The following is a 21853-nucleotide window of genomic DNA, read 5'->3' as shown; positions in this document are numbered from 1 at the left end:
ACCCTTGATAGCAGAAACATTTCTCTTCAGGCACAAATAAATTAGAATTATCATTTCTTCTCTGTGGGTTCAATAATACTTCTAGATTCTGCAGTTTACCCATTTATAATATGTATTCAAAATGCCATTTTTTGGTCAAGTGTTTTGAGAATCAACATACAGCTAAAGCAAGTAAGGTCTAGTTGTAATTATAGTACAAAATCTAATACGAAAATAATGCTAGCCGTCAAGAGTAAGGTCAAACAGTGTCATCATTTCACATGGTGAGAAGTCAATAGAGGCTGTCTAAAATGGCGGACAAGGTAAAAATTGAAATAAGGTTTGACCCCTGGGTCAGGAAGATCCCCTGGAGAAGGGAATGACTACACACTCCAGCATTTTTGCCTGGAGAATTCCACGGACAGAGGAACCTGGTTGGGCTACAGTCCATGGGGTCGCAGAGTCAGACATGACTGAGCAACTAACACTACTTCACAATATATTTTGACTTATAGATAATCAATTGTTCATTTCACAGATATTTACTGAATGACTCCTTATGGTAGGAACATTTCTAGCTATTAAGAATGTAACAATGGACAAAATAGAGCACTTTTCATCACAGAGTTTACATTCTACTGAGACAAGATGAATCATAAGCAAATAAACGAGTGACTTATCAAGTCAGATGGTGATCAGTGATACAAAGCACAGGTCAGCAAACTTTTTCTGTAGAAAGTCAGATAGAGAGTAAGTATCTTAGACTTTGCAGAGCCTAAGTTCTTAACTCTAACATTATAGCAGGAAAGCAGCCATGAACAAAACATAAACACATGCATGCAGCTTTGTTCTAATAAAACTTTACTTACAAAACAAGCAGAGAGCCAGATTTGAACCATGACCCACAGGACATAGTTTGCACACCCTTGCTATAAAGAAAACTTGAGCAGGGGCTAGGAAGAACCACAGAGAGAAGGGCTGCCATTTTTAATAAGGAGATGAGAGAAGGCCTCAGAAACTGTTATTTGGGAAACAACCAGCAGGAAGGGGTGAGATTGAGCCTTACAAATATCTGGGAGAAGGCTATCCTAGGCAGAGAGACCAGCAAGAAGAAAGACTGAGGTGGGAGTGTACAGGAGGCTGGAGCAAGAGGAGAAAGTAGGAGGGTAGTAAGAGACCAGCCCAAGAGGCAAGGGAGGATATGTATGCAGGCTGTAGAGATCATGAAGTCTGGTAATAGAGGTGTGGTTCATGAATCAACAGTATCAAATCATCTATGATCATAATCTGCACTTTAGCAAGATCCCAGGTTAATAAACCCCAGTGCTTTGTAAAGCACTGGTGAGAATCCTCCTGGGCCATCACAAGGACTTTGGCTTTTATCTGGAATGAGAGAGAAAGCCATTGGCTAATTTTGAGCAGAGGAGTGACATGATCTGACATTCATTACAGAAAAAAGCTTGGCTGAAATTATCACAATATTGTAAATCAATTATTCTTCAGAAAAGAGAACCACTATTACCTACTATTTTGTAATTAGACCAAAGATAAAGTTGACCTTTACTGAGTAAGGAAGACCATGGGCAGTGGGGGCAGATTTGAGAAGGCAGAGTAGGATGGGGCCAAGGATGTTTTACATTGGAGATGTTTTTTCAACACCCAAGTGGAGAGATCAAGTAGGCACTTGAGTATGAGTCTAGAGTTTGGTAAAGGAAACCACCTACTTGAAGAACTAAAAATAGCTTGAAGAAATAAAAATAGTAACATGAGAGATGGATTGCATGAAGGAATTTTGGAAGTGGAGCAATGATGTTAAATCTTTCACTGTAAGGAATCAGTATATACTGTTTAAATTTGAGAGATTAAGAAATATCATATATGTATATAAATTAGAATTATGGTAGTAACCTAAGATTAAAAATAGTAAAAAAAAAAAAAAAGAAAGAAAGAAATGTTATACTAAGTGAAATAAGCCCGTTGCAAAAGAACAAAGAGTGTATGATTCCAATTACATGAGGAACCTAGGGTAGTCAAATTCATAGGATTTGGATGATGATGGAGTGAGGATGGGGAGTTACTGTTTAGTGGGAAAAGAGTTTCCTTCTGGAAAGATGAAAAAAGTTGTAAAGATAGAAGGCGGGAGGGTTTAATCTCCAAAATATATAAACAGTTCATACAACTGTATCCAAAAAAACAAAGAACCCAATTAAAAAATGTGCAGAAGACCTAAGTAGACATTTTTCCAAAGAAGGTATACAGATGGCCAACAGACACATGAAAAAATGTTCAGCATAGCTAATCATCAGAGAAACACAAATCAAAACCACCATAGGATGCTGTCAAAATGGCTGTCATCAAGAAGTCTACAGATGACAAACTTTGGTGAAGATGTGGAGAAAAGGGAACCCTAGTACACATACATATTCTACTCTTGGGAATATAATCCAAAGAAAATGGAAACACTAATTTGAAAAGATACATGCACTTCAATGCTCATAGTAGCATTATACATGATAGCCAAGATACGGAAGCAACCTAAGCACCCATCAATAGATGAATGCATCATGAAGGCATGGAATACTATTCAGCCATAAAAAAGAATGGAATTCTGCCATTTGCAACAGTGTAGACAGACCTAGAAAGTATTAAACTTAGTGAAATAGATCAGAGAAAGACAAATACTCTTTTATCACATGTGTAATCTAAAAACTAAAACAAATGAATGTATATAACAGAACAGATAGATACAGAGAACAAACTAGTAGTTTCCAGCAGGGAGAGAAAATGGGAGAGGGGTGAAATAGGGATATGGGACTAAAAGACATAAGCTACTATTATAAAATAAGTAAGTAACAAGAATATATTGTAAAGCACAGGGAAATAGGATAGAGCCATTATTTTGTAATAATTTTACATGGAGTACAATCTAGAAAAATACTGAATCAGTAATACTGCACAACTGAAACTAATATAATATTGTAAATTGACAATACCTCAATTTAGAAAAAAAAATAGAAGGTGGTGATGGCTGCACAACAATGTGAATATGCTTAATGTCACTGAACTATACACTTTAAAATGGCAAAAATGGTAAATCTTGTTATGCATATTTTACCACAGTATTTTTTTTTTTATATTTTATAAACTCACATAGTAATCACAGACCAGAAAAAGAAATAAATTGTTACTTCATGAAACAGGAGAATAGAAGAGCAGGAGAGGGAGGATGGGAGATTTGTGCTTTGTATTTTCTAATTTTCTGTACTGTTTGGATTCTTTAACCATAGGCACATATTATTTTCATATTTTAAAATAAAATATTTTTTAAAAGTGAGTGTGCAAAGGGAGTATTTCGGTCCATGTTTCTGCTTGACTTGCATTCAATTTCTCAAACACTATTTTATAGAAGCTGATTTCCAAGAAACCTTCAAAGCCCCTTTTTATTATTATTTTTACTAGAAGCCATTCCCTTGGAATCAGACACTCGTGTTTTTCCGATGGAGCTTGCATTTGAAGCCTAGGAGGGTGAGTGTATTTGGAAGCCTACTCAGCACAGCACTCTGCCTTTGAACTGCAATGTTTTCCTGGGCTCCTCACGTATCCCTCCTCCAACTGGCTTCCCATCCAGCACATTCATCAAGTAGCCAGAATTTATCGAGCTGCCCGTGGAGGTGGCCAGAGCCTTCTGGAGCATGCCCATTTTAAAAAGGCTTCCACCAGCAAAGCAAACGTCGGGAAAATCCCTGACTACAGCTGTTCATCACCCATTCTCCAACCAACAGGCTATATGATGCCAACATGAAGGCCTCAAATAAGGCCATCTCATCTTACAGAATTTACCAGAAATTATAGATTCCAGTTGGAGAATTCTAGCATGTTTGAGCTGCAAGAGACCTTAGAAGTCTTATTAATATTATAAAATGATTCCATTGGATAGAGAAGGAAACAAGGCCTAAACATGCACAATCACAGACAATGAGTTAGAAGCACAGCCCAGACCCAAAGTAGACATAGATATATCAGGAGACATGTCACACTCTAGATGCATCTTGAGGGAGCTCCCAGGATGGTGGTGTCTGTCCTGTGGGGGCAGGTTGAGGAACAGGTGGTCATAGGGGAACAGGATGGAGTGAAGAAGCAGGAAATGAACACACATAGTCAGTTACCTTGGCAGAGAGAGTAATAGCATGATGAGTAAGTCTGAATTCTTTGATGGACTATGAAGTCATTCACCTGATGGACTGTTTCTCTGTTGGCTCTTATTTTTTAATTCATTTTATGTGCCACACCTTACTTTACATGCTATGTCGGATATAGACTTGAATCAGACATGCCCCCCATCCTCAAGGCCAGGTGGTCCCCATGGCTGCTAATAGAGATAACTGCAATATAGTGCGAAGAACAGGAGAAAGAGCACTATTTCCTCAATTTTTCTAATCACAAGAATTATCCACTCTAGATTTATTGAGTTGGAGTGATCAGAGGAAAGGCTTAGTAGTCTGCCTTTTACCAAGAATTGACCCCTAACCCCACACCCTAAGTGACACTGGCTTTGGAATCATTCAGAACTGGATTCCAGTGCTTACTCAAGCCAATGATATGATCTGCCAGACAAAATTATTTATCTGACATTCACCTTTCACCTGTTCCCAAGTCCCCTGACACTATGCCTCTCCCATTTGTCAAGATGCAGACCACTGTGTATTGTTGCACAGGTTATGTACTGCACAAAGATACCAGTCAAGCGATAGAACATTTGCTGAGATTCTCAATTCAGTTCAGTTCAGTTGCTCAGTCATGTCCGACTCTTTGCAACCCCATGAATCGCAGCACGCCAGGCCTCCCTGTCCATCACCAACTCCCAGAGTTTACTCAAACTCATGCCCATCGAGTCAGTGATGCCATCCAGCCATCTCATCCTCTGTCGTCCCCTTCTCCTCCTGCCCCCAATCCCTACCAGCATCAGGGTCTTTTCCAATGAGTCAGCTCTTTGCATGAGGTGGCCAAAGTATTGAAGTTTCAGCTTCAGCATCAGTCCTTCCAATGAACACCCAGGACTGATCTCCTTTAGGATGGACTGGTTAGATCTTCTTGCAGTCCAAGGGACTCCCAAGAGTCTTCTCCAACACCACAGTTCAAAAGCATCAATTTTTCGGCACTCAGCTTTCTTCACAGTCCAACTCTCACATCCATACAGGACCACTGGAAAAACCATAGTCTTGACCAGACGGACCTTTGTTGGCAAAGTACTGTCTCTGCTTTTTAATATGCTATCTAGGTTGGTCATAACTTTCCTTCCAAGGAGTAAGTGTCTTTTAATTTCATGGCTGCAGTCACCATCCAGAGTGATTTTGGAGCCCAAAAAAATAAAGTCTGACACTGTTTCCACTGTCTCCCCATCTATTTCCCATGAAGTGATGGGACCAGATGCCATGATCTTAGTTTTCTGAATGTTGAGCTTTAAGCCAACTTTTTCACTTTCCTCTTTCACTTTCATCAAGAGGCTTTTCAGTTCCTCTTCACTCTCTGCCATAAGGGTGGTGTCATCTGCATATCTGAGGTTATTGATATTTCTCCCAGCAATCTTGATTCCAGCTAGATTCTAACCCTATACTAATTCCTCTGTCCAAAGGAAGGAACTCCGTTTTTTTCATCCAATCATTCTCAGCTTTGCATCCTGTAGAGCTGTGTCTTCCCAAAGGTAGTGACTTTTGTGATTCATCTGCCCAGAGTGGGCACTTTTCCCTAATTTGAACAAAAGTAACATATAGACCAACTTCCCCGGTGTCTCAGTGTTAAAGAATCCACCTGCCAAGCAGGAGATGCAGATTTGATCCTTGGGTCAGGAAGATCCCCTGGGGGAGGAAATGGCAACCCACTCTACATATTCTTGCCTGGAGAAGGCCATGGACAGAGGAGCCTGATGGACTCTATAGGGTTGCAAAAGGGTCAGACATGACTTAGCAACTAAACAACAAATTATACCTAACAACACAAGTAGAATGACATAAGTTTCTGATCTTGAGTGCTGATTGACAGGAGTTAGTAATTAGCCCTGTCCAGAGGACCCTGTTCTGAAGGAATGCAAGAGCAAATCAGGGTTCATAGAAGATCATGATTGATTAATGATATCAACCATGGGAATGGCATCCAGGAATGATGGCCGGCCCTACAGACTGTACCTCACCCCCTTTCAGATCTCAAAGTCTGCCCTAAGTCAAACACACTTGATAAAAAGGGAGGTCTAAAGGTACTAAATAAAGCTCTTAGAGACCATTAGCACCTTATTAAGACCTTTTCCCAGTTGCAGCCAGAAACAGCCAAAGAATACAGAATGGAGAAACAGCTTGGAGAGAAAGCATGAGTGCATGAATCTGATGCATTTCACATAAGGAGAAAAGCTGAGTTCTGCCTTTCCAAAGGACTCGAGTCTTCATCTTTCTGCACATCCAGGTAGGTGGAGAGAGGACACTTTGGAATTCTGAAACATCCTCAGGAAGCCCAAGACAAGTTTAATGTGACCTTGAATAACAAATGTCAACTCTCTCAACCTTGGGCATTTCAACCTTGGGTGTGAAATGTGGACAATAACCTCTATCTCACTGTGGTTTTCCAAGTATTAAATTAGGTAAATTATTTAAAGAAACTACAGAGAACCCCACCCAAAGTAGATGTTTAAAAATGTTCATTTCTCACTGTTTCCCTTTCTCCCTCAAAAGGAACACTGTGATATGTTTGTAAGTCAAGTAAAATTCATACATTTGAGGTGAAGAGTTCTATGAATTTGACAACATTTGCTGCCATGTAACTATTACCATGACAAGGTATAGAATGGAGCCATCACCCTTAAAAGTTCGATCACACCTTTTTCCAGACAACAACTTGTCCCCACCTCTAGCCCCCTACAATTACTCATCCTATTTCTGAACCTATAGTGTTGCTTTTTATTGTGACCTCTTTTAAAAGCATATATCCAAAAAGCAAATCATTCTCTTGAGTTTTTCTTTCACATCCTACTTAAAAATAGCTCAGCTCTGACAGCTCAGCTTTCTTCCAGGAAAATTCTTCATTAAATAAATGAATTCCATGTGCATATTAAAAAGACATTCTGCTTAGTATTCCTTCTATTTATAGTCAGAGTTCAACCAGTAGGGGCCCCACAGGCCTGTCAGGGTCCTCTGGAGCTCACATTTTCCCCTCCCTGCTCCCACCCAGCTGCAGACCTGGCTCCAGGCCCAGGTGGCACAATTGAGTCAAGTGCAGAAAGGGGCTTGGGGGAGCTTTTCCCTATGAGCTGTGCTCCTCATCTTTAGGTGAAAATTCAGGACACCCTAGAATTCCTGTGCAGAATATATAGCATATAGTCATTAACAACAGCATGTAGAAGAAGGGAATTGGACTAGAAACAGGGGTAGAAGAAGGCATAGGTAAGGCTAAGTGGTCTCAAGGTTCTTTCCTGCAGAGACATCCCATGACCCAGGTGACTGAAGGCCACCCTCCACCCTCACCACCATGCATGTACCTGATATTGCATTAGGTATAAAATTTCAAGGTGAGCAAGTAGCAGAAAATAATTGCACCTGATTTCTGCTCATGAAGAGCTTACTATCAAAGACAAAAATGCAGAGAAATATGTGGCTGAGTAGAAGAGAAATAGCGTGGGCTGTGGAGCTAAAGGGAGTGAGATTTCAGTCCAGTTTTGCTGTTTGCTAGTCATGTGACCTGGTTCTGTTGCTTCAGCTCTCTCACCTTCCGTGTTCTCATCTGTAAACTGGAAATTACACCCACCCTCAGAGGGCAGTTATGTGAGATGGATGAGGTAATGAATATAGAGCATCCAGCCCAGTTCCTGTTATCTACAGGCTCTGGAAAGAGTAATTTCCTTCTGACTCTCTGGATTACTCAAAGTTCTTCAGAAAAACAGAACCAATAGGAGATGATAGATAGACAAAGGGATTGATTATAAGGAACTGACTCAGCAGTTACAGAGTCTGAGAAGTCTCAAGACCTGCAGTTGGTAAGCTGGAAGCCCGGAAGAGCCCCCCTGTGTGGTTCCAGTCCAAGTCTGAAGGCCTGACAACCACGAGAGCTGATGGCTTGGGTCCAGTCCAAAAGCCAGGAGGCTCAAGACCCAAGAAGAATTGATTTTTCAGGTTGTGTCTGAAAGCAGGTAAAGACTCATGCCTCAGCTCAGCAGTCAGGCAGGAGGAGTTCCCTCTTCCTCAGACGTTTTGTTCAGTTGGCTCAATGAGGCCTACCCACATTAAGGAAGGCCATTTGCTTTACTCAGCCTACCTATTCAAAAATATGAACCTCATTCCAGAAAACCACCCCCCACCACCACCACCACAGACATACCCAGAATAATGTCTGACCAAATGTCAGGGAACCCCATGGCCCAGTCAACCCATGAGAACCTGCCCTATCCTACAAGACAGGTCCACATTGAAGTCTCATTCACTCCCCATTGGTCTCAGCTACATTCCGAGATGTAGCCTGTTATTTTCTACTTTGAATCATAGTCTCTGGCTCAATTATATTTGTAGGCTTCTTAAGAGCACTGACCATGAATGATGCAGTCTCCATGCCTGGTAAATGGTAGACAAACAGAAGATACTGGCTGAATGACTATGCTCTCGTCCAACCATTTTATGCAACAGATAAAGCAACTAAGGCTCAAGATATGTTTGCTCACTCATACAGCACTTTTTGAGCTTCTTCTACATTCTGTGACAATAAATAAATAAGACATCACATACGGTCCTAAAGCTCAGGCTAATATAATGCAGGGAAATGAAAAAAATTGAGAACCCACTATGTGTAAGAATCTTTATGTACATGACTTCAACTTACATTCCCAGTGTCCATTTATTTATTAATTTTTCTAAAAATGTTTATTGAGCACTAATAGTTCTGGGCATGCCCTATTCTCCAAGGATACCATGGTAAAAAAGGGGGGGGGGGGCGGGGAAGAAGGTTAAGTTCTACTGATAAAGATTTCCCAGTCTAGTGGAAGACACAGATAAACAGAGAGATAAAAATGAAACAAGGCAATTATGAAAATGACAGTATTTGCAAAATGCAGAAGAATCAAAAGAAAAAGAATATACCATCTGCCTGGGGAAGTCAGGGAAGTCTTAATAGTATTTGAACTTGAAGGAAGAGGACATTTCTGCAATCAGACACATAAGGAATACTGACTATACCAGACATTGCATCTTAGGCCATGAGAACAGCCTGTACAAATGTTTGGCAACATGAGAGAACATACATAAATAAAAGCTTTTGTTTCATGATTGAACCTCTTACAGTTTAATTTTGCCCCAAATGTATTAAAACATATGACCACAAAGCATCGCATTCCATAGTCTAGCTGTGATTCTTTATTCTAGCTGGTGAAATATAATCCTCTACATGGCTGAAATCCAATCGCCTCCAACATTCACTGCTCAGAAAATCATGTCAGGTTGGGCTCTAACCACTGGGTTCAGGGAGTGTCCCTTGAGCAGAGGAGACTCTTCTATGACCACTATGTATATCTTTGTGGTTCTTTTGGTATTTGCCTTAACCAATCATTATTACTTCCTTTGGATTCAATTCTGCTTTCAAGGATCATGGCATGGAAAGCTATCAGAGAACTTAGTTGGAGGCTGCGTACTGCTTATTACTTGTTCTGGTACCACAATTAGAACAGCCTCATTCAGTTTCTTTTCTGAGTTAATAATTGCTCATCTTTATTGAGGGCTTACCATATGGTAGGCACTGTCCTGGGCACTTAAAGCCTATAGTTACACACATTTTGTTTCATCTAATCCTCACGATAATCAGTGGATGCAGATGTAGGTGTTAGGATTCTCATTTTACAAGTGTGGAAATTGAGGCCTAAGAGCAATGAACTCATTTGTCCAGGGTCATAAAGACAGGATCAGAGTGTGTTCCAGAGCTCAGCGAGCTCAACTCCTCATCTCTACCAGCTCCCTTCTACAATTAGAGGTGAATACAGTGCAACTACACAAAAAAGAGAGAGAGATGTGTAAATATCAGTTAGTCTATCAAGCCTCACTATGTCATTCATTTAAAGTGATTGTTCAATTCCGCCTTCACCAACCACAAGATAGTCCCTTCCCCTTACATGGATCAGTATCTTTTGCAGTCTACCCCTTCAGCCTTGACAGCATGCATCTCCTCAACCCCACACCCTTTGTTTATTTGGCTTCTGTTTGCCGCTCTCTTCAGTGGCTAATTTCCGCCCTGACACAGGCGGGCGGAGGTGGACTCTTGTTCAGGTAGCTAGTTCCGTCGCGCTCCGGAAGGGGCTGGCGCTGCTTTCCCCGTCTAAGCTGCTCAGGCTCCCGGCTGTTCTATATGGAGCGTGCCCTGCGCTGCCAGCGGTTCCTGCCCTCGGGTGTTCCACAAAAGCGTGAACAAAAAGCTGCGCCTGCTTTTTGTGCCTTCCCCGTCAGAGCGGCTTAGGCAGCCAGGAGCTTGACGGGCGCACTCTCCCCCGGTGCAGCGCGCCTTCTCCCCTCCCCGGTCCCAGTCTCAGTTTCTGCCCGCCAGTCGGGTGCGTGCGCTTTCTGCCCTCTGCGTCCCCAGCCCCAGTCCCCGCCCGCGCCCGGTCTGGTGCCTGCGCCCTGTGTCTCGCCGCGACCCTCCCGCGGATGTCGACCATCCAGAATCTCAGGAAGACTTAGATTAGGAACTGGGGGCCTGTTTGCAGTGCGGTAGGGGATGCGGTCCTTGAGGCCGAGCCTGCCCCTTTCCCCTCCCCCCTGCCTCCAGCCTCCGGCGGGGCTGGGCCAGTCCGCAGCCTGCAAGCTCTTCTCTAGACTTGTTCGGTCCCTTTGTTCTGCGAAGGCCGGCAGTGTGTTCGGGCTGGTTAATTATCTCTCTCTCTTTTGCTGTCCCACGGTTTAAGTTGGTAACTCACAAAAGCTCCCTCGATTGTCCTCAGGGCACTCAGGCCCGGTCCTTACCCTAAGCAATGCCGCCGGCTCCTCTCCGTTCCGCCCCCGCTTGCTGGTGGCGGATGTGGGCGTCTGGGGTACTTTTCTGCTGGGAGTTAGTTGCTTTTAGGCACATAATCTGTGGGTTTTATTTGTTGTTCCCCTCCCAGTCAGGTTGCCCTCCGAGATTCAAACACTTCCCCCAGACCCGCCAGTGCGAGGGTTTCCTGGTGTTTGGAAACTTCCTCTATTCTCCCTTCCCGGGATGGATCTCCATCCTTAGCTCTTTTGTCTCTCTTTTTATCTTTTATATTTTGTCCTACCTCCTTTCGAAGACAATGGGTTGCTTTTCTGGGCACCTGATGACCTCAGCTAGCGATCAGAAGTTGTTTTGTAAAGTTTGCTCTGCTTTCAGTTATTCTTTTGATGAATTTGTAGGAGAGAAAGTGGTCTCCCTGTCCTATTCCTCTGCCACCTTGGCTCCTCCACTCAACCCCACACCAAATACCACACATTATATCCTTTAAACTCCAAACTATCTATTATAGTTTAGGTAATATATGTACAGTTTCTCAGTTTCCTAATCTATAATAATGAGAGAATTGACAATAGACAGTAAGTGTTCTTTACACCTAAAGAAACTATGAATATTCCTACTTCCAGCCATGATGGAGTAATAGGGACCAGATTTACCCTTCCACCAGGAAAAGCAAACAACAAAACCAATGCTTATCAAGACACTGCATATTTAAGCAGTGAAGAACCTTAATCCCTAAGAGCTAGAAACAAGTAAGGCAAGTCTTAAAATTGCCTCTTTATAGCTTTAAGAGAGTTTGTAGGCCACAGCACAGGATGGGAAACCCAAGTGAAGGTCAGTGGATTTTCTGATTTGCAGAGACAAAAATTAAGAGTCTGAGGAGACCAAGTTGGCATGTACTAGAAAGAGAGGCGCAGAGAGAACCCTGAAATCTGCAGATGGTTCCCTTTAACTATTCAGCACATGCAGCAGAAAAACCAACCTGTTATGAGGCAATTCATCAGCTGACACAAACTCAAATAATCAAATTAGACAAGGACATTAAAACATTATTATAATGATACTCTGTTATGTTCAAGAATCTATAGGAGAAGATTGAATATATTAAGAAAAGATGTGAAAGAGATAAAAAACAAAAAACCCAAACTGAAGTATAGTATCTGAGATAAAAGTTGAACTAGATGCAGTTAATAGCAGATTCAACATTGCAGAAGATAGTAAGCATGAAGGCTGTCCATAATAAAACACCAAGAGGAAAAAAGACTGGAAAAACAATGAATAGATTTCAGTGAGCTTTGGAAGGACCATATTTAGAAATGAAAAGACAAACCACATGCTTGGAGAAGTTATTTTCAAATCATATATTTGATAAAAGATTTGTATCCAAAATGTATAAAGAATTCTCAAAACTCAACAATAAGTAAACAAACAACCCAATTAAAAATAGACAAAATATTTGAACAGACATTCTACCAAGAACCTCTGAGCCACCGTGGCTCAGACCGTTAAGTGTCTGCCTACAATGAGGGAAACCCAGGTTCAATCCTTGGGTCAGGAAGATCCTCTGGAGAAGGAAATGGCAACCCACTCCAGTATTCTTGCCTGGAAAATCCCATCAATGGAGGAGTGTGGTAGGCTACAGTCCATGGGGTCACAAAGTGTCAGACATGACTGAAGGAATTCACTCACTCAAGAGATGGGAGTATCAGACCACCTGACCTGCCTCCTGAGAAATCTGTTTTCAGGTCAAGAAGCAACAATTAAAACCAGACAGGGAACAACAGACTGGTTCCAAATTGGGAAAGGAATATGTCAAGGCTGTATATTATATCCTGCTTATTTAACTTACATGCAGAGTACATCATGCAAAATGCCAGGCTGGATGAAGCCCAAGCTGGAATCAATATTGCTGGAAGAAATATCAATAACCTCAGATATGCAGATGACACCACCCTTATGGCAGAAAGTAAAGAGGAACTGAAGAACCTCTTGATGAAAGTGAAAGAGGAGAGTGAAAAAGCTGGCTTAAAACTCAACATTCAAAAAACTAGGATCATGGCATTTGGTCCCATTACTTCATGGCAAACAGATGGGGAAACAATGGAAACAGTGAGAGACTTTATTTTCTTGTGCTCCCAAATCACTGCAGATGGTTACATCAGCCATGGAATTAAAAGGCACATTCTCCTTGGAAGAAAAGCTATGACCAACCTAGACATCATATTAAAAAGCAGAGACATGATTTTGCTGACAAAGGTCCATCTAGTCAAAGTAATAGTTTTTCCAGTAGTCATGTATGGATGTGAGAATTGGACTATAAAAAAAGCTGAGCACCGAAAAATTGATGCTTTTGAACTGTGGTGTTGGAGAAGACCCTTTGAGAGTCCTTTGGACTGCAAGGAGATCAAACCAGGCAATCCTAAAGGAAGTCAGTCCTGAGTGTTCATTGGAAGGACTGATGCTGGAGCTGAAGCTGAAGTTCCAATGCTTTGGACACCTGATGCGAAGAACTGACTCCTTAGAAAGGACCCTGAAGGCTGGGAAAGATTGAAGACAGGAGGAGAAGGGGACAACAGAGGATGAGATGGTTGGATGGCATCACCGACTCAATGGACATGAGTTTGAGCAAGCTCTCAGGGAGTTGGTGATGGACAGGGAGGCCTGGAGTGCTGCAGTCCATTGGGTCGCAAAGAGTCAAACACGACTGAGTAACTGAACTGAACTGTCTAAAATTCTAAAAGAATGACATACCAAGTGCTGGTGAGGATGCAGTGCAAGAACTCTCAAACATTCTGAGTAAAAATGTAAATGTTGAAACCATATTAGAAAACAGTTTGGCAGCTTTTTAAAAAGTTAAACAGACATCTATCATGTGACAGTCATTTTGCTTCTGGAATTTAACAAGACTAATGCTCTTGGCAGTTTTCTCTTAATAGTCAAAAACTGGAAATAAACCAAATGTTCATCAACAGGTGAAGGAATAAATTATGGTATATATTTACAATGGACTTCACAATAAAAAGGAATAATTGTGCATACAGGGAATAACATGGTTAGCCTCAAAATAATGACTCTGAGTGAAAGAAGTGAAATTTTAAAAGAATATTTTACTTTATGATTTTGTTTATATAAAAAGCTAGAAATGCAAACCTCTCTGTGGTAACAAAAAACAGATCTGTGATTGCCTGGAGGTGAGGGTTGGGAGGGTGGCAGATAAGGACAGGAAGAAAAGATTCTGAAGGGCAGGAGGAAATACCTGGGGATGATGGATGTATTAAGTATTCAGATTAGGTTGATAGTTTCACAGGTATATATGTACACTTATCAAATTGTACACTTGAAATACATGCAGTATATTGTATATGAAGAAGAAGTAAGAGAAAGAAAAAGAGAAGAAGCATGGTTACAATTCTAAAAGTAGCTCTTCTACGTCACCCCAGAGGCTAGGGCTAACTTCTTCAGGGCACCCAACTCCAGGCTTAAATAGGAATAATGAAATAAAATAACTACTTAATAAAGTTGTAGAGATTATTCATTTAGCAAGCACTGATGCTCCTCATCAAATTCTGTATTAAGTATTTTGCATTGTTTATCTCATCTATTCCTCACATCAGCCCTCTGATAAGCATTATTATTATTTCCATTTTACAGATGAGGAAGCAGAAGCCCAGGAGGGTTAAATACCTTACCTGGTACAGAGAAGATATTCTATAAATAAGTAAGTTGGGAGACAACTCCTTGTGGTGTTCTGTCAGTGGAGGGCCATCTTGCCTGGCAATTGAGAGTACCAACTGAAACACTTCAGACAAACTTTGAAGTCACAGCAAATGGATTCTAACCCACTTGCCAACTTGGGACTTGGGCTTAAGGTTTCAGCTCTCTGCTCAGTTTTCTTTTCAGCAAAACAGGGATAATAAAGCCCAATTTAAAGACTAATATGAAGAATGAACTTAAGGAATATGGAATAATGGCTGACATGGAATAAAGTCTTGGATATAACAGCTATCATGTCAGTTGAGTTTTGTCTTGTGCAGTGTTTGCTGACTGATGATGCAAAGAAAGCATGTGACGGCTCTAATATAAACCACCTGAGAATTCCCCAGATGGCAGTCCTGCTCTCACTCACCATGCCACTGGGGCAGAGAAAGAGAGCTATATTCAAAACAAAACCCATCATTTGCCTTCTAAAGAGTTCAGGTCTCATCACTGATACTTCTCCAAACACTGTCTGACCATCTCATAACCCCCTCAAAGCATCACGGGGGAGCACTGACTTGAGAGCCCGTGTCTCCTCCTGGATAGACCCCCACAAGCCAGTGCCCTCTGGCACATTTCCTTTTGAATACCCTCACCCTTTCTTGGGGCTTTTGAGCCCCTAGGGGAAATGTTTCAGTGCCATTCATGGTACATTGTCCTCTTTCTTGTGGATGTCATTGTTTATTTCTTTACATAATGGCTAAGGAGACTGATTGGAGGTCACTAAGCTAACTTTGAATGCCAGCACTGTGACTTTAAACAAGTTACTTAATGCTCTGGATCTCAATTTACTCATGTGCTAAATGATAATAATAGCACCGGGAATAATACTGAGGAGTAAAAGAAAAAAAATTACATAAATCATTTAACACAGTCCTCTGATAAGAAGGAAGTTCACAAGTGTTTGCCATACGTTTTGTTCTCACTGTTGTGATTTCCAACTTACTGAGCCCTTTTACATTTTCCGTGTCCTTGGACACAGCCTGGTGAGGACCAGGTTTGTCCAGTCAGAGAGTTGAAGACTGGGCTCTGAGAAGTAAAATGGCTTTGCTCAGGTCGCAGCTGGCAGAACCAGGGCCTTCATCCTGAATCTCGATGCCATAGTGACTAGTCTTGCTACTATTTTGATGTCATGTCATTCAGTTCTACTATTCATCGTATAGAGTAAAGAGATGTTGCTGTTGAGACTTTAATTCATCCCCATATGTATGTACTAAATATGTATGTAACTTCAGTTAGGTGTCCAGAAAACCAGAAGCCCTTAAATAGAACACATTCACAGCCAAAGACTTTCTCTTTGGGAGGCAGTGTCAGAGTGGGTAAAGACCCAGCCTCTGGAATGAGGCCAACTTCAAATCTGCTCTGCCACTAACCAGCCATGTGGCCTTGGGCAAGTTTCTTATCTCTATAAGGCTCACTTTCCTCATATATAACATGGGGTTAGCAATAGTACCCACCTGCCTCTTCTAAGGCATCAAGCATTAGGCAGACTTATAGAAGTTCTGAATAAATGCTAAATATTATCTATTTTTTACCCTTCAGTTTGTAGGGTAGAAAGATAAAGACCAAATTCTTTAATGTGGTCAGAAGACTTGGCTCTGCCCTTGAAATAAGGACCAAATTCTTTAATGTGGCCAGAAAACTTGGCTCTGTGTACCAATGCAGCCTAACACTGCACTCCACTCTGCTCACGACCTAGCAGCCACATTAGTGAAATGACTGTATAATTGCTCAACCAAACAGGGGTAGTTTGGAGAAGGCAAGAAGGCTCTGTTAATGAGTACTCTAACTCTAAAAAGGGACTCTCCCTAGCAAGCAGTGGCGTATGGTCACCCTACACCATGGCCTTCTCTCCTTTCCATCCTTAGTTTGTGTTGAACTCCTTTGCAACTTTATGTATGCTGCTTCACTTCACCAAAATGCCCTTACCCACCCTCTTCACTCAACCACCTTTTAGTCATTCTTCAAGGCTCACCTCAAATGACACTTTCAACCACTGGCCCTCATAGCACCCTAAATTCCTCTCCTAATACTCCTGAAATATTTTATTCAGAAACAACCTCTATCAATATTGATTTATATCTATCTCTCCCACTAGACCAGAGGCATAGTCCGTGACTGGTTCATCACTATATCTCAAGTTTCTATCAGCTACTGAATGAAAGGAAGAAAGGGTAAATGAAATTGTTATCACTGTTGTCCTGCACAAGCTCTGTAAGATGAAGAAGTGTTATCATTCCCAATTTAGAAATGGAGTAATGGAAATAGAGAAGTTAAGCAACTTGCCCAAAGACATACAGTGAGTGAATCCTGCAGTATCTGGGCCTCTGACCCCTAATTCAGTGCATTTTCTGCTACTGCATATTGTCTGTTAACACTCCACCTTCATGTCTTCTGGACTGAAGGACTCAATCTCTATAGCAGGTCGCTAAGAAATTCAAGAGAAATCTCTCAGAAAAGCCATATTGCAGCTTTAGTGGGGAGACTTTGGAAAGGAAGTTTACTTCAAATTGATTTAAGAAATAAACATGTTCACTGTGCTGAATACAGCCTATTCCAGTGATTATTTTGATTAAGACCGCAGGGTAATGTCCCAGGCGACCTCATCTCTCTGTGGGCAGCAGAGGGCCATCAGGTTCAGGCCACATTCAGGAGCCTCAGTCTGGTTGCAGCACACCAGGAAATAGTTCAGAATCCCAGGGCTCCAAAGCAGTCTTGATGGCTGTAACCTGAGAGACCTCTTGAACTGGGAGGAGAGGTCAGTTGATCCAAACGCTCCATTGTCCATGGACACCAAGCACAATTCAAGATGTCACCAAAAGAGTATTATTCTCTTACAGCAGAGAGTTTTATATTTTTTCAAAGTGCTTCCATTAACAGCTTTGTCTTTCTTTTATTCTACCAACATCTAACAAAAGGAGTGGAAACAGGCAATACCACAAAAATAGGTAAGGTCATGGGATTTGGCGGAGAAAGCAATGGCACCCCACTCCAGTACTCTTGCCTGGACAATCCCATGGACGGAGGAGCCTGGTAGGCTGCAGTCCATGGGGTTGTTAAGAGTCAGACACGACTGAGCGACTTCACTTTCACTTTTCACTTTCACACATTGGAGAAGAAAATGGCAACCCACTCCAGTGTTCTTGCCTGGAGAATCCCAGGGATGGGGGAGCCTGGTGGGCTGCCATCTCTGGGGTTGTACACAGTTGGACATGACTGAAGTGACTTAGCAGCATGGGATTTGGAGCCAGACTGGTTTGAATTCCATTTCTGACTCTATCTGGAGCATGAATAGGTCACTGAGCCCCTCTGAGCCTCAGTTTCTTCACCTATAAAATGAGATAGTAGTATTACATACAGGGACACTATGGAGTCAATTTGGTGATGCATATAAAATGCCTGACACATATGTTCAATAGTTTTTCAAAAACAAACAACCCAATCAAAAAATGGGGAAAAGGCCTAAACAGACATTTCTGCAAAGAAGACATAAAGATGGCTAACAAACACATAAAAAGATGTTCAACATCGCTCATTATTAGAGAAATGCAAATCAAAACTACAATGAGCTATCACCTCACACCAGTCAGAATGGTCATCATTAAAAAGTCTAAAACAATAAATGCTGGAGATGGTATGGAGAAAAGGGAACCCTCTTGCACTGTTGGTGGAAATATAAATTGATGCAGCCACTATGGAAGATGGTATGGAAATTCCTTAAGAAACTAGGAATAAAACAATCATATGACCCAGCAATCCCACTACTAGGCGTACACCCTAAGGAAACCATAATTGAAGAAGACACATGCATCCCATTGCTCATTGCAGTACTATTTACAATAGCCAGAACAAGGAAACAACCTAGATCTCCAATGACAAATGAATGGATAAAGAAGCTGTGGTACATATATACAATGGAATACTCAGCCATAAAAAGGAACACATTTGAGTCAGTTCTAATGATGTAGATGAACCTAGAACCTATTATACAGAGTGAAATAAGTCAGAAAGAGAAAGAGAAATATCATATAGTAACACATATATATGGAATTTAGAAAGATGGCACTGATAAAATTATTTGCAGGGCAGCAATGGAGACACAGACATAGAGAACAGACTTATGGACATGGGAGGAAGGAGAGGGTGGGATCTATGGAGACAGTAGCATGGAAACTTCATTACCACTTGTGAAATAGATAGCCAGTGGGAATTTGTTGTATAACTCAGGGAACTCAAAGAGGGGCTCTGTACAACCAAGAAAGGTGGGATGGGGAGGGAGATGGGAAGGAGGTTCAAGAGGGAGGGGGCATATGAATACCTATGGCTGACTCATGTTGATGTTTGGCAGAAACCAACAAAATTCTCTAAAGCAATTATCCTTAAATTAAAAAGTAAATGAATTTTAAAAACCATTTCAAATGTAGGTAAAGAAGAAGGACATATTATACAGAACAAGGAAATACAGCCTTAATTTTGTAATAACTCTAAAGGGGGTATAATCTATAAAATATTATCACTGTGCTGTACACCTAAAACTAATATAATATTATAAATCAACTATATTTCTATAAAATATTTTTAACCCACAAAAAATAATAAAAAATAGTTTTTTCAACATTCATAGTTCTTCAGTCTAAATTTCTGGGTTCCGTTACATTGAGTAGGAGTTCTTTATAGGAAGGCCCACCAGTAAACCTCTTTCCCGCTCAGTTAATCTCTATGGTTAACCAGCAGGCTGAGTAAATATTTGTGGGATGCATCAATAAACCAATGCATCTCTGCCCCATGATGGCACCAAGAAGCCTTCTCCTAGTCTCCTGGCTCAAAGCATAAATGCTTCTAGAATAACAGACTGTCAGGCATTGATGGATCACAAACCGGTAGACTGATCAATGCCCTCGGAGAAATCACGCTTAAAGAACAATCATTTAGGTCACAGTGATGGGGGTGAAGGAGAGTCTGGTTAGGTCCTGATGAATCCCACACTCGGTCTGACAGGGTGAATGGCAGCTTCATCAAATGGGTTCTTGGCAGAGGCCTTTGGGGAGTTCTCACTTACCAGCCTCTCCAGACCTGTTTGTCTGTCCGTGGCAGACCCCGCCTCTGATTGGGGAGGCCTGAGTCAGGCAACCAGGGGACCTGCTGATTGGAGTCAGCTCTCTGGGCTGTCAGCTGTGGAGAGGGGAATATTGAATTCATCAGTCATGCTGACAGGGGCACGAGGGTTGGGGGAAGGGCTCCCAGAGTGCAGGGGAAAACCCAGTGTAGACAAAGAGGTGAAGGGCTTCTGGCTTGGCCTTGAGCAGAGTGACACCTTAAGCCAGATTAATGACCCACATTAATTTTTGCTTCAAATTGCACTAAATGACAGATGATAACATTAGCCCTTGGTCCTCACTCAGTATATAGGAAAGCAGTAGACAATCTCCTAAATTTTTTCCTTAGTATTTTGAAGGATTCTTGATGTCCTTTTTCAATCATTGGACATCCTGTTATTTCTAGGAAGGGGAAAAGAAATCAGAATTTGTTAAACACCTACTATGTGCCATATCCATCTGTCTTGCTGTTTGCTGAACCCAGGGTAGGCAAGGCACAAACTAGGAATCAGAAAAGAAGAAACTGGAAGAAGATGTGAGGAGCTGTAGGAATTGCAGACATTCTTTATTTGTAGCAGCAAGGCAGACATGCTTTATTCTCTAATGTTTGATGCCTCCGCAATGCTCAGCAAGGGCTGTTCAAGTGGTGCTAATATAGGCGTGATGCACACGTGCAGTGCTATAAATGCTCTCAACTGAATATAGAGGTATAAAGTCATTGTTTACAGAATGTGGGAGGAGAGTAAAAGAACATGGGGCATGAGTGAGAGGAAGTATAGGGAGAGAGCCTGATTACCACCATCTTGGCTGGTTACTCTTTCCCTACACCATCAGTCACTTTATTCCTCAGAGAAATGGGCATGAATAGTCCCTAAGTTATAGATAAGGATACAGGGAAAGACAGGTGACTAACTTGCTAAGTCACTTCAAGTCAGTGACAGAACCAAAATTTCTACTCAAAGCTATTCAACTCTAAAATGCTTCTATTCATGCCCCATCCACTTTACTTCTACTCCAGGAATTAGTAATCTAGAGTTGGTTTGGCCCATTACTCACTTGTTGATAATATATATCTATTTTTTACTGGTTAATTTTTGAAGTCAATTATTTCTCTCAATGAATTTTAGTTGGAGTCCTGTTAAATTACCAAGCTAAATCTTCAGGACAATTGTCTTTGACTCTAAGTGTCATGAGGTGGAACAGGTGGAATCTTGGCAAGTCCTTCCTAGGACCTGCTCCAGATCTGGTCTAGAAACCATCAAGATGCACCTTGTCCTAGATTCTCAGGGCCAGAACAGACCTTGAAGTTCTTCTTTTTCAAATTGGTGAGGCTTTCCTAATTATCAGGCGGGAGGGAGAAAGACAGTTTTATAGTTGGTGCCGGGAGCTGGGCCAAGGGCCCCTCTGGTTATGATGCTCCAAGACTCTGTAAATTGAAGGTTTTCTTCTGGTTCAGAGTCCATTGTTGTGTTACTACCTGTAAGAGAGATTTAAAACCCATTATAAAACCCAGAGGTAACACTTCCTCTAGGTGTTTCGTTTAGTGCACCCAAAATATACACAGACGACATCATGAAATTGTTTTCCCTCATCCCCAAATCCCCTTCTTAATCCAGGCATAATCTCTGGGTTTCTCCAGGGAGAAGGCTAACACTTGTGCTGATTTGCACCCAAGCTGCCTGGGGCTTCCATTGACAGAGACAGATGTCAACAGGGTGAAGCTAACAAATTACACGTACCTGATGACCTAAACCAGATGTGACAGAAGGAAGAAAGAGGTGGGGACATATCTGGTCTCTCCTTGCCGTGCCACAATCCAGGAAGCTCTTTCGAGATTTTCTGTCAGCCAAGACCTCAAAACTCTTCTATGTATCGTACGAAACCTTTCTGAAATAGTGTTCACAGGTCATCCAGACTTGAATCCCTCTGGATAACTGTCATTATCCCCCTTTGGATAAGCCCTGCTTGACAATTTCAAATGCAATAAAGAGTTCTTGCTCTATATGACATCTCACTTAATTCTCAAAATAAACATAGTA

The sequence above is a fragment of the Cervus elaphus genome, chromosome 20 (genome assembly GCF_910594005.1).
Source record: "Cervus elaphus chromosome 20, mCerEla1.1, whole genome shotgun sequence".
NCBI classification, from domain to species: domain Eukaryota; kingdom Metazoa; phylum Chordata; class Mammalia; order Artiodactyla; family Cervidae; genus Cervus; species Cervus elaphus.
Note: the sequence above shows the minus strand (reverse complement) of the source record.